The sequence below is a fragment of the Schistocerca gregaria genome, chromosome 2 (genome assembly GCF_023897955.1).
Source record: "Schistocerca gregaria isolate iqSchGreg1 chromosome 2, iqSchGreg1.2, whole genome shotgun sequence".
Taxonomy (NCBI): domain Eukaryota; kingdom Metazoa; phylum Arthropoda; class Insecta; order Orthoptera; family Acrididae; genus Schistocerca; species Schistocerca gregaria.
In genome coordinates this window covers 742,025,397-742,035,632 of record NC_064921.1, presented here as the reverse complement: position 1 = coordinate 742,035,632, position 10,236 = coordinate 742,025,397, and the positions used below count along the sequence as shown (strand labels likewise).

The 10,236-nt window shown below is 40.7% G+C and overlaps 1 non-coding gene across 1 annotated transcript; it reads right to left on the bottom strand.

Annotated features, from left to right (window-relative positions):
- Positions 1–7,587: 7,587 nt before the first annotated feature.
- Positions 7,588–7,703, bottom strand: LOC126337496 (U5 spliceosomal RNA). Its single transcript, XR_007565073.1, has one exon. It is a non-coding gene; the product is annotated as a U5 spliceosomal RNA (small nuclear RNA).
- Positions 7,704–10,236: the final 2,533 nt, after the last annotated feature.

Here is a 10,236-nt window from a genome sequence, read left to right as displayed (position 1 = left end):
GTTCAAATGGCTCTGAGCACTATGGGACTTAACTTCTGAAGTCATCAGTTCCCTAGAACTTAGAACTACTTAAACCTAACCAACCTAAGGACATCACACATATCCATGCCCGAGGCAGGATTCGAACCTGCAACTGTAGCGGTCGCGTGCTTCCAGACCAAAACGCCTAGAACCGCTCGGCCACTCCGTCCGGCCAGTCAATAAACAATTGGTTTAATGTCAGTAAACAATTTTATGTGTGCCCCTTTGCATTATCACTCATGCTTACTCTCCTTTCTCAGCAGGTGTAGTTGCGGCACTATTTAACTGAATTATAAACTTTCCAGTAGAGAAGTCCTTCTCGCGTATACCTTCCCATCCTATGATACAACCGATCATCAATTTATTAATTACTATGAAAGTGCATTGAATCGCTACATATACTAGTTTTAGTGTAAGCCTCGTTTGTGTCTTCACCATCTGCACCAGTTGTCGACAGCTTCAACTATCCTACATCTGGTTACATGTAAATTAGCCAATTCCTTTCTTTGAGACAATCTTTCAAGGAGATCGTATTTACCGACGCAAAAGTGTCGAAAACAACAGTAACAGGAAGCCATTCAGTACATAAATTAATTCAAAACAAACAAAATTATACATAATCTAATTCAAAGAAAAACTTTTAATTTATTTGTTTTTACCGCTGAACTCGTTACCACTGGATAATCCCCATCACATTTATTTGTTTCAACGTAGAGTTCCTCTTTCAGTTCTACAAAATGGTTCAAATGGCTCTGAGCACTATGGGACTTAACTGCTGTGGTCATCAGTCCCCTAGAACATAGAACTACTTAAACCTAACTAACCTAAGGACATCACACACATCCATGCCCGAGGCAGGATTCGAACCTGCGACCGTAGCGGTCGCGCGGTTCTTGACTATAGCACCTAGAACCGCTCGGCCACTACGGCCGGCTCAGTTCTACACCATCACTATACATGAAGAGCTCCACGTTCTGGATGTAGCCGCTGTAAGACTCTTCGACCACTCCTCCGGTGCACGATATGATCGAGCTTAGTTTTCCAGTTGGCACCCTTGTTGGATTGCACATTCATCATTTACTTCCGTAACAATCAGTGGTTGCTCCTGCCAGTACTGATTTGCTTGTTGTTGTTCAGGAACCGTGTGGTTTGTTTGATACCTCTGTTGGTTCTGATTTCGGCTCAGATGGTTACTATACATAAGATTATGTCTCTGATCTGGTATATTTTGTTTGCTCTGGTTAAGCCTTAAACCTGAACCATTGCCGTTCTGTTTGTGAAGACCATTATTTATATTATTCCTATACTATGGATTAAGTAACTTATTCATGCTGTTAGCTATGTGATACGGCATTTGGATCTGAATGTATGTGTGTTCATTATATTGGTATGGATTTGGCATAAACCCGTTTCCTTGTCCCTGTCTGAAATTTATATTCTCTTGGATTAAATCCACGTTATCCTCGCTCGCATGAATCAGCTTATCACGTATTTCAATCAGTACCTTTAGCTTCAATATGTGTAATAAGTCTTTGTGTGAAATGGGTTCATCACAATAAGGGGCTTTGTTCATATACTGCTTAAAGCATCTCCGCAAATTATCATTCTTATGTGGAAACACTTCAGGATTAAAAACTTGTTTTTACAATTGTTTCTGTATCCAATGTGGCCAGTATTTTGCGAGAAAGACACGTTCAGATTCCTCATATGTCAAATACTGATCCATCATATCTGTAGCCCAATGCGCTGAATCCCTTGAAAATATTTGCGACATAGCTGATCTTTTGCGTCTCTGTCCACACTCAGGGTAAAACTCCACTAAATACTGTAATAAATAGGACGGGAATTACAGCCTTTTTTCCTGCTGAGAAAGGCTGAAATTGCCTATGCTTTAACAGCTTCTTTTCCATCAGCGTCGTTGTATATAAATTAGTAGGTGAAAGCACACCGCTGGCAGTATCAGAACTGTTGCCACAAAATGTCTTATACCCCTGCAGGTTGCTTCGCGCTGGGACGGGGCTGAGGTTTGTGATATACGCTCGTCACGCATCTCTGGTTTCGGATTCTGTATTGCCCCTCGGACCTCTTCCATTTTCTAGAAAACGAGTCGACTAACGTATTTTTTCAACACAACGAAGTCTGAGCCAATTTACTGTAACGCAGTCTTACATACTTCAGCGGAAGGAACGTTCTCGGTCGGTCGATGGGTTAGAAACAGCTTTCTGTATGCTTTGTTGTATGTAAGCAGAAACTTCAACTTTTTCCACTCGAGTCTACTCTTCGAGTTTATTCGAAAAATGCTTCCTATGTTCATTATATTTCTCAGAAATGTCTCCTTCATACATATCCTGATGACATACTATTAATAGTCGTTTTTAACCGACGTACCGCAGATTCCACAGCACCCTGACGCTAGCTCATGTCCTTAATATGCTGTGAAACCTCTGTCAGCCCGTTCGGAAATTGTTATGCGTTATTTCATTCGACATTTGTTCTCATTTTCTAGTTGTATCTGAAACAGGAGCAGTAATCGACTCTAAATCTTGCCCAGCTACAACGTTCTCTAACTTAGTGTTCATTTCAGGTTGCTTAGTTTCTATATCAGTTACTTTTGCAGAAACATGAGTAACAGTCGTGGCTAAAACTTTTAACTGCGTTAAGATATTTGCTAATGGATCGATTGAGAAGCACCCACATGCCTTGCTCATACTGTGGCATCAAGCAGTCAGGCCTGCAAGATGAGCGGTCTGCCAAGCGAGTGGATTTATTCTTATTTCTCGAGTAACATGAATGAGTAATTATGCTGAAAATTATTCTCCTGCTCGAATATTATTCAACGGAAACGGATAACGCACAACTGACTATTAGGAATTTACACAACTCTGATTGTTCACTACGCTCTGGCAATACTACATTTTCTTTCTTACCCAACGGCTTTGATCAACACGTGGCCATCGCTCGCACTGAATATGAATGGCGCACACAGTATAAATTCTGGATATCATGACTACACACTATTCGAAGAACAAGGACACCAATCTTTTTCTTTTCACTATCTTTTTTATTACGATAAATTCTATTATGATTCAAAGATAACCTGAAGACACCATTACATTTTATACAACAATTACACATGAGAAACACCGCCCAGGCCGGCCGCGGTGGTCTCGCGATTCTAGGCGCGCAGTCCGGAACCGTGCTACTGCTACGGTCGCAGGTTCGAATCCTGCCTCGGGCATGGATGTGTGTGATGTCCTTAGGTTAGTTAGGTTTAAGTAGTTCTAAGTTCTAGGGGACTGATGACCACAGCTGTTAAGACCCATAGTGCTCAGAGCCATTTGAACCATTTTTGAAACTCCGCCCAGTTGGCATGGCTTTACATTGGTGATTCTCTATCTTATGGTCTCGTAATTATCTAACGCTACAGTGGACTTTCTGGATAGGATGGTGGATCTTTTGCTTTATCTCACACTTCGACTCTCACACCCATCATCACGAAAGTTTACTCCAGACCGAGCGGCACAAAAAGGAACATGCATAACCCACTGTCTCTGAACCTATCTTGCTACTCTCCCATGCAAACCACACATACTTAAATCACATGAAATACATCACACTGGCAACATAGAATACATCACAAAGAATAGTCACAAAGTTAGAATCACTTCACTTTCAGCTTTCTCCCTTCAATTAGTATTCATCTCAGTTTCACACGACACTGCCCCACTTCGTAACTTTTCTTTCCTGCTACGAACCCTGGAGGATATATGCACGTCTTCCTGCACAATGCAACCCAAGTGGCGTTGCTGGATAGACGGCTGACTCACCTTACTTCTCTCTAAGAGTATTAGTGTTTGAATCTAGCGTCACACGGAAACATAACACGCAAAGGTAATATTAAGGTCATATTCATCTTTCCTACCACGAACTCTGGAGGATACATGCACGTCTTCCTGTGCAATGCTATCCTTGCTGGGTAGACGGCTGACTCACCTTGCTTCTCTCTCAGAGTATTCGAGTTTGCATCTCGCGTCACACGGAAACATAACACGCAAAGTAATATTAAGATCATATTCGTCACACGCGCGAGTCCTCAACTGATATCTTGGACGAATACTTCTCTTTATCCTTTGTCTCACACACAGATTGAGACTCACACAGTACTCAGCACGTGAAAGTGCTCGTCTCTAATTTCAAGTCCTGCACACGCGATTTCTTAAATATTTACAACTTATAGTACACGCGCCAGTAATTCAGCTTAACTTTAGCACTAGGAAGTATTTCAACTTAGTACTAGCACTCGCAAGTATTTCAGCTTATTGCTACACGTGGTATCATTGTGACCGTTGGTCACTTCCGAAGATTACTGCGATCCCCTTAACATTACCTGGCTGTCATTTAATTCTCCCCCCAAAGTCCCTGAAATAGAGAAATAACTATTCCAAACTACTTTTAAGTATTTCACATGCACACCATTCTCTCCATTCTTTTGTCTTTACGGAGCACACCTAAGACAGGTCTTACCAGCACAAGATCCAGCGCCAGAGTGCTGAAACATGGCCGTTCTTCAGGTCAGCTCGCACCTCCGCCGAGGTGGGGGAGCACCATGCTACCGTATTGGCCAGCCACATTTCAGGCGCTCAAAGCTCAGGTAAATTTCATCTCTTTGGTTCCACCAATGGTGACCAAACGACCGTTTCAAAGATGATCGTATATTGCACATTCACTATCTGCGATTAGCAGACGACCATAAATTCATTCATTTCACAGAACTCTCCAAATTGGATGTAGGGATTTATTTTGTGCGAGTGCACATGTGATCAATTAAATAAATACATTGCCCTTCTTTTCTACACTGGTATCCGGCTTCGGTGTATTAACTGAAATTGAGTTATTATTACAAAAAAATACGTTGTTCTGACAAGAATAACGAAGAATGTTGTACCTATTTTCAATGTCGGGCGGTACTGTACCCTTTCACCATGACTACCTCCGGGGAAGCTATTGCCTCTGCTCCTAAGGAACATTCAGAAATGGACTAGCATTTGCTTCCTGTTCACGGTGCATTTTGCAGTATTGCAATGGGTTCTGGCCATAACCAGAATTCACTACTGGATGTTAATGCTCCATTTTATGATCACCCTAACTCAACAATACGCGCAGGTGTCTATGGAGTTCAATATATGACATTACAATGCACTATGTCACTAACTACTGCATTCACTACTGTGACACATACAGTGTTCTGATTATGAGGAGATCTCATTCATAAAACTGGTACAGGCGAACTACAGTAGACGAACATTAACTGTGATTGCATACGTTGTTTACTCAATAAATTCATCTGCGATGGATCAGTCTGCTCAGCTCTCGCGTTGATACCCAGCTCCACTGAAAAGTATGCAACAAAAGAACACAACACAGATTAAACACTATATACGTTTCATATTACTCACAAAATTTCCCCGAAATTAGAGTCCTTTCTACAGTTGACACTATTAAAGTTTGTATATTTACTTACTGCTCACAAATGAATGTAGTTTTAAATTTTTCTACTATATGGAATGTGTAATTCTACAATGTCTGTGTAGCCTCTTGAATTCCTAAGTATCCTTCACTGGGGCTGAGTTTACAGAGCAAGTTTTGAAAGTATTTCTACAGTATTTGATTTCCACTGTCGCCGCAATCTGAAAGAGAACTGTGCTGGAAGTTACAGCTCTTTTCTGCTTCACGCCGCTGATGTCGCTGGCCTCCGACGCTCAATATAACGTTCTATACTTATACAGTTTCGCTATGGACAGACGTGACTACATGGTAGGTGCAGTAGTTCACTCTGATGAGTCTTGAATGCTGGCTTCAGACTGGGGGTGAGTTACTGATAATATTAAAACAGTTCCCATCGAAGGACATCTATTAAGATGGATCTGAACCGTGCGCAGGCTCGAACCAGCTCTCATTCATGTAGGGAGACGACTGTTTTATGTGCATACATGAGAACACTTACACATTCCAGTTAAGTTCGTTGCGAATGAAAAATAGCTCACCTGTTAACTAACTTTTATTTATTTAATCTTCTTGTAGCCTTTATTAACATTTAATTACATTTAAGCTGACTTTTATACGCCTTAGCGCTAAAATAAACTTGTATCTTTAAAAATATCAAAATGGCGGTTCTTCAACAACAGGAAAATTTCCGCAAGTTACAATCTCCTTTCACCTCTTGTTCTCGGGCAAAGTGCGCTTCACACTACTTTCGGGAAACGTGACGTCATGTGCGATATCGACAAACACAGTATCGACTTGCATTAGCGTTCGATGCGGACCTTTCACAAAACTTCATGCACGCGTATCGTATATTTATACAAATAGGTCATTCTTGAATGATTTATTATAATTATTGCTTCACTTAAATCTCACATAATAATTTATCGACGGTTTATGCCCTCATATAAGAGTGTTCTCTCAGGAGTGAGTTGTTATTGTCAATAGTTAACAAATTAAGTGGGAAACACGCTTGTATCTTACTTTATGCCGTTTCAACGTAACGGAACGATGAAGATTTATCACAAACACTTCACCATTGTCATCATGTCACTTAATAACACATCAACTATACAAGCCTTAATGAGAGATGACGATAACCGAGACGGAAGACTCAACTTGCGATATTTTTTAAGTGTTAGTGTAGCAGATAACGTCGAGGTTTCTGGGGTCGAAAGGTGAGGTTCCGCATCCGCCACCTGTAAATGTTTTTTCACCTTAGCGCTGTTAACATATTCTGGGACATTTTTACAAATGTAATAAAAGTATGTTCTGCAATATCCGATGTCATTTATATTCAGTATGATTTGAGAACGAAGGATGAAATAAATATCAAGAAATTTCCGACTGTGTTGTTAGGGAGTAACCTAAGAGGACAGCGTAAATGGCAGCGAGTGAAATGAGGAGCAATAACATTCATATTCTTCCTTGTCAGAAAGTCGATAGCCGACCAAGGGGTCGTCGATATATTGTCACGTTTGCAGTAAGTGCTATGAAACGAGCTTAACACTTTTCTCTCTCCCAATAATGTGTCAGATTACTCCACAGAGCCAAGAGCTTCTTTCTCGCAGTTGACAATGCTTCTGTGGCAGTTAACACTAATATCGTGATCTTTTACATGTGCTTAGAGCTTAGTTCGTTTGTCTTACAGTTCTTACAAGAAGTATGTAGTAAACTTCACACAATAATATCTCATTACAGTTCCACTTCTCATTATCAACATACAGTTATGTTGTTACGCCCTGCCGCGATATTTCTTTCCTGTGAACTTTCTAATTAAATGTTAGCACAAATCATTGCATTTAACGTTTTTCATTTCAGTGTCCAGAAGAAGTTTCATTTTTGAACGACCAGCCAGAAGTCACACGGATTAAGATCAGTTCGTCTTAACGGCTAGGTTGTAGGGAAAAGATGATCTATAATTCAAGCATTTCTAAAATGCCTCTGCAGCAGCCACTTCACAGGCTGCGAAATGTGCGAAGGGGCGCCATCTTGCATAAAAATGTTCCTACCCGTACATCTAATAAATGAACTAAACGATTATTATTAAAAAATTTATAAGAGACTCATTTAGTGTCCCCCTCCAAGGAAATCTTTAGTAACAGGCGAAGATTTATTCGTTTGAATGGAAACCAGCAACAGCAGCATATGAAATATGGTTCAAATGGGACTGAACATCTGAGGTCATCAGTCCCCTAGAACTTAGAACTACTTAAACCTAACTAACCTAAGGACATCACACACATCCATGCCCGAAGCAGGATTCGAACCTGCGACCGTAGCGGTTGCGCGGTTCCAGACTGAAGCGCCCAGAACAGCTCGGCCCCACCGGCCGGCTGCAATATGTGACGGTAAGTTGCAACATGACTTTATCCAGCTTTACACTGTCGCGGCTATGTCCCTCAAAAAAATTCACAAAATCCGTTTCAGTATTTATCACGGATTGGCCGTTGTGTCCGAGCGGTTCTAGGCGCTTCAGTCTGGAACCGCGCGACCCCTACGGTCGCAGGTTCGAATCCTGCCTCGGGCATGGATGTGTGTGATGTCCTTAGGTTACTTAGGTTTAAGTAGTTCTAAATTCTAGGGGACTGATGACCTCAACTCCCTAGTGCTCAGAGCCATTTGAACCATTTATCATGGAAAGTTATAGCTTACAGAACATATCATGAATATGACCATTTGTGTTACATGCAAATGTCGTCAAAATCCATCTAAACCCCCCTGGTCTATGGAGTGTAAATTACAGTACTCGAATTGAGCGCAGGAAAATTAAGGCCAGTCTGAAACCCACCGTTAGAGCTCTGGTGTACAAAATTGTAATCTGCACGGATGCGGATAAAAGTCTTAACGGATGTTGATAGGAAGCTTGTGGAAGAGAGAAGCCTTTCTCTTATCCGTATAGCCTGCTACCACTCGGTTACGAAGTGAAGTTAAAATATAACACACATAAGCTTCCAGCACCACCTTTTTATTACGAAGTCAACTAACTTCAAAATGGAATGTTCGGGCTTCCTATAACATCACTTCGCGAATTTTTAAATTCGTGACCTAATCTTCTTCGTTGTCGCACCCGAAAACAAAACACGATAATTTACTTACACGAGTCTACATCCATTTACAGTTCGTAAGGTATCGCTCACTTGTCTCGTTGCGCCTAATTCGTGTCCATTTTACCTCCAATGTTGAAAAGTTTAACCAATTACCGGCACACGTAAAATATTGCGAAGCTCCTACGAGAGAAAAGGATTACAGCTTTAAAACGAGTCATTTTGTCTTCGCCAATAATTCCACCCTGCTCGACAGCCGAATCATGTTAATGTTTGATGCTCAAAGGAAAGGGCAGCGTAGAATTCTGAAACAAAACGATTAGGCCGACGCGACAAGTGCTGAAATATTCAGTACTCAATCACCTAGGCGCATCACGCAGATAACCTGATGGCTATCGACCGAAACACAACAGGTAGGCTACAAGCACGCTAGCCATGGACTGGCTGACTTACGATCTGTAAAGCAGCTTCGAAGTCACTGGGAAAGGCAAATGAAGGCGCGGGTAATCCGATAAACAAAGTCTCCTATTTGTTTCTTGAATTAATTACCTTGTTAGATTGCCGTATCCGGAACGATGAACACAGACAAACTCCTGAGATTGTACAACCTCTCAAAGGTACAAACATAAGAGGTTTTCCGTGATGATACAAACTTTCAAGAGTGACAGAGAAGACAAATATATCAATTTGGAATGAGGAACACTAGTCCGGAAACTATTGAGTTGAAGGTTGCAAAGTCCGACTCCCTGGTTATTTCTGCCGGTATAATACGTTGACATAAAAAACGTTTATAATTTTTGCCATACTTGTACAGAGCTTCACCAAGTGATCAGAATATGGTACTTAGCATGCAGTTTCACTTGTGCGTTATAAGTTAGTGACAACTATTTTCGAAGGACAATCATGTGTTATTAGGTTTTCTGTAAAAAGGCAAACTCTAAGAATACTTGAAACTAATTGTTTAATTTTTTATCAAACAGTGATCAACAGAATTTTCCCTGACAAAGAAAACTCAAACTTAACCTACTCATTTATTACCCACAATAGACGAGTCCAACGCAATCTGGCTACTATACATTGACGACATGACTTCCAATAATTAACACAAAAGACTTCTCGGTAAATGATAACAGCCAAACAGTTGCAGGATATTTTTTCTTCGTGTATTTAGGAACAGCTATTGAAACCTGGGCAGGTACATATTTCAAAATTTTAAACATGGCTGCATAAACTGTTTGGCTGTTGTTTATCGTGAAGATTTTCAACAGTTTCTGCTTCAGCTACGTTTAAAATTTTGTGACACAAAAGAATGGTCATGAATTGCAAGAAATCTTAACATTAATACAAATCCAAAAAGTATAAATTAAATTAGTGTGAAACTACCTCCAACTGTTTATTGCCTAAATTCATTTCAGTCATGAATCCCGATAGTGGAAACCCTATTCCTTTTTAATATCACTTACCTCACAGAATATCTACATGACACCAACTACAGCAGCAGCAACAACGGCCATGTAAATAAAAAGATTCTACTTACTCTAGACTCTAACTACTAGGAGGCATGTTGTTGTGGTCATCAGTCCTGAGATTGGTTTGATGCAACTCTCCATGATACTCTATTCTGTGC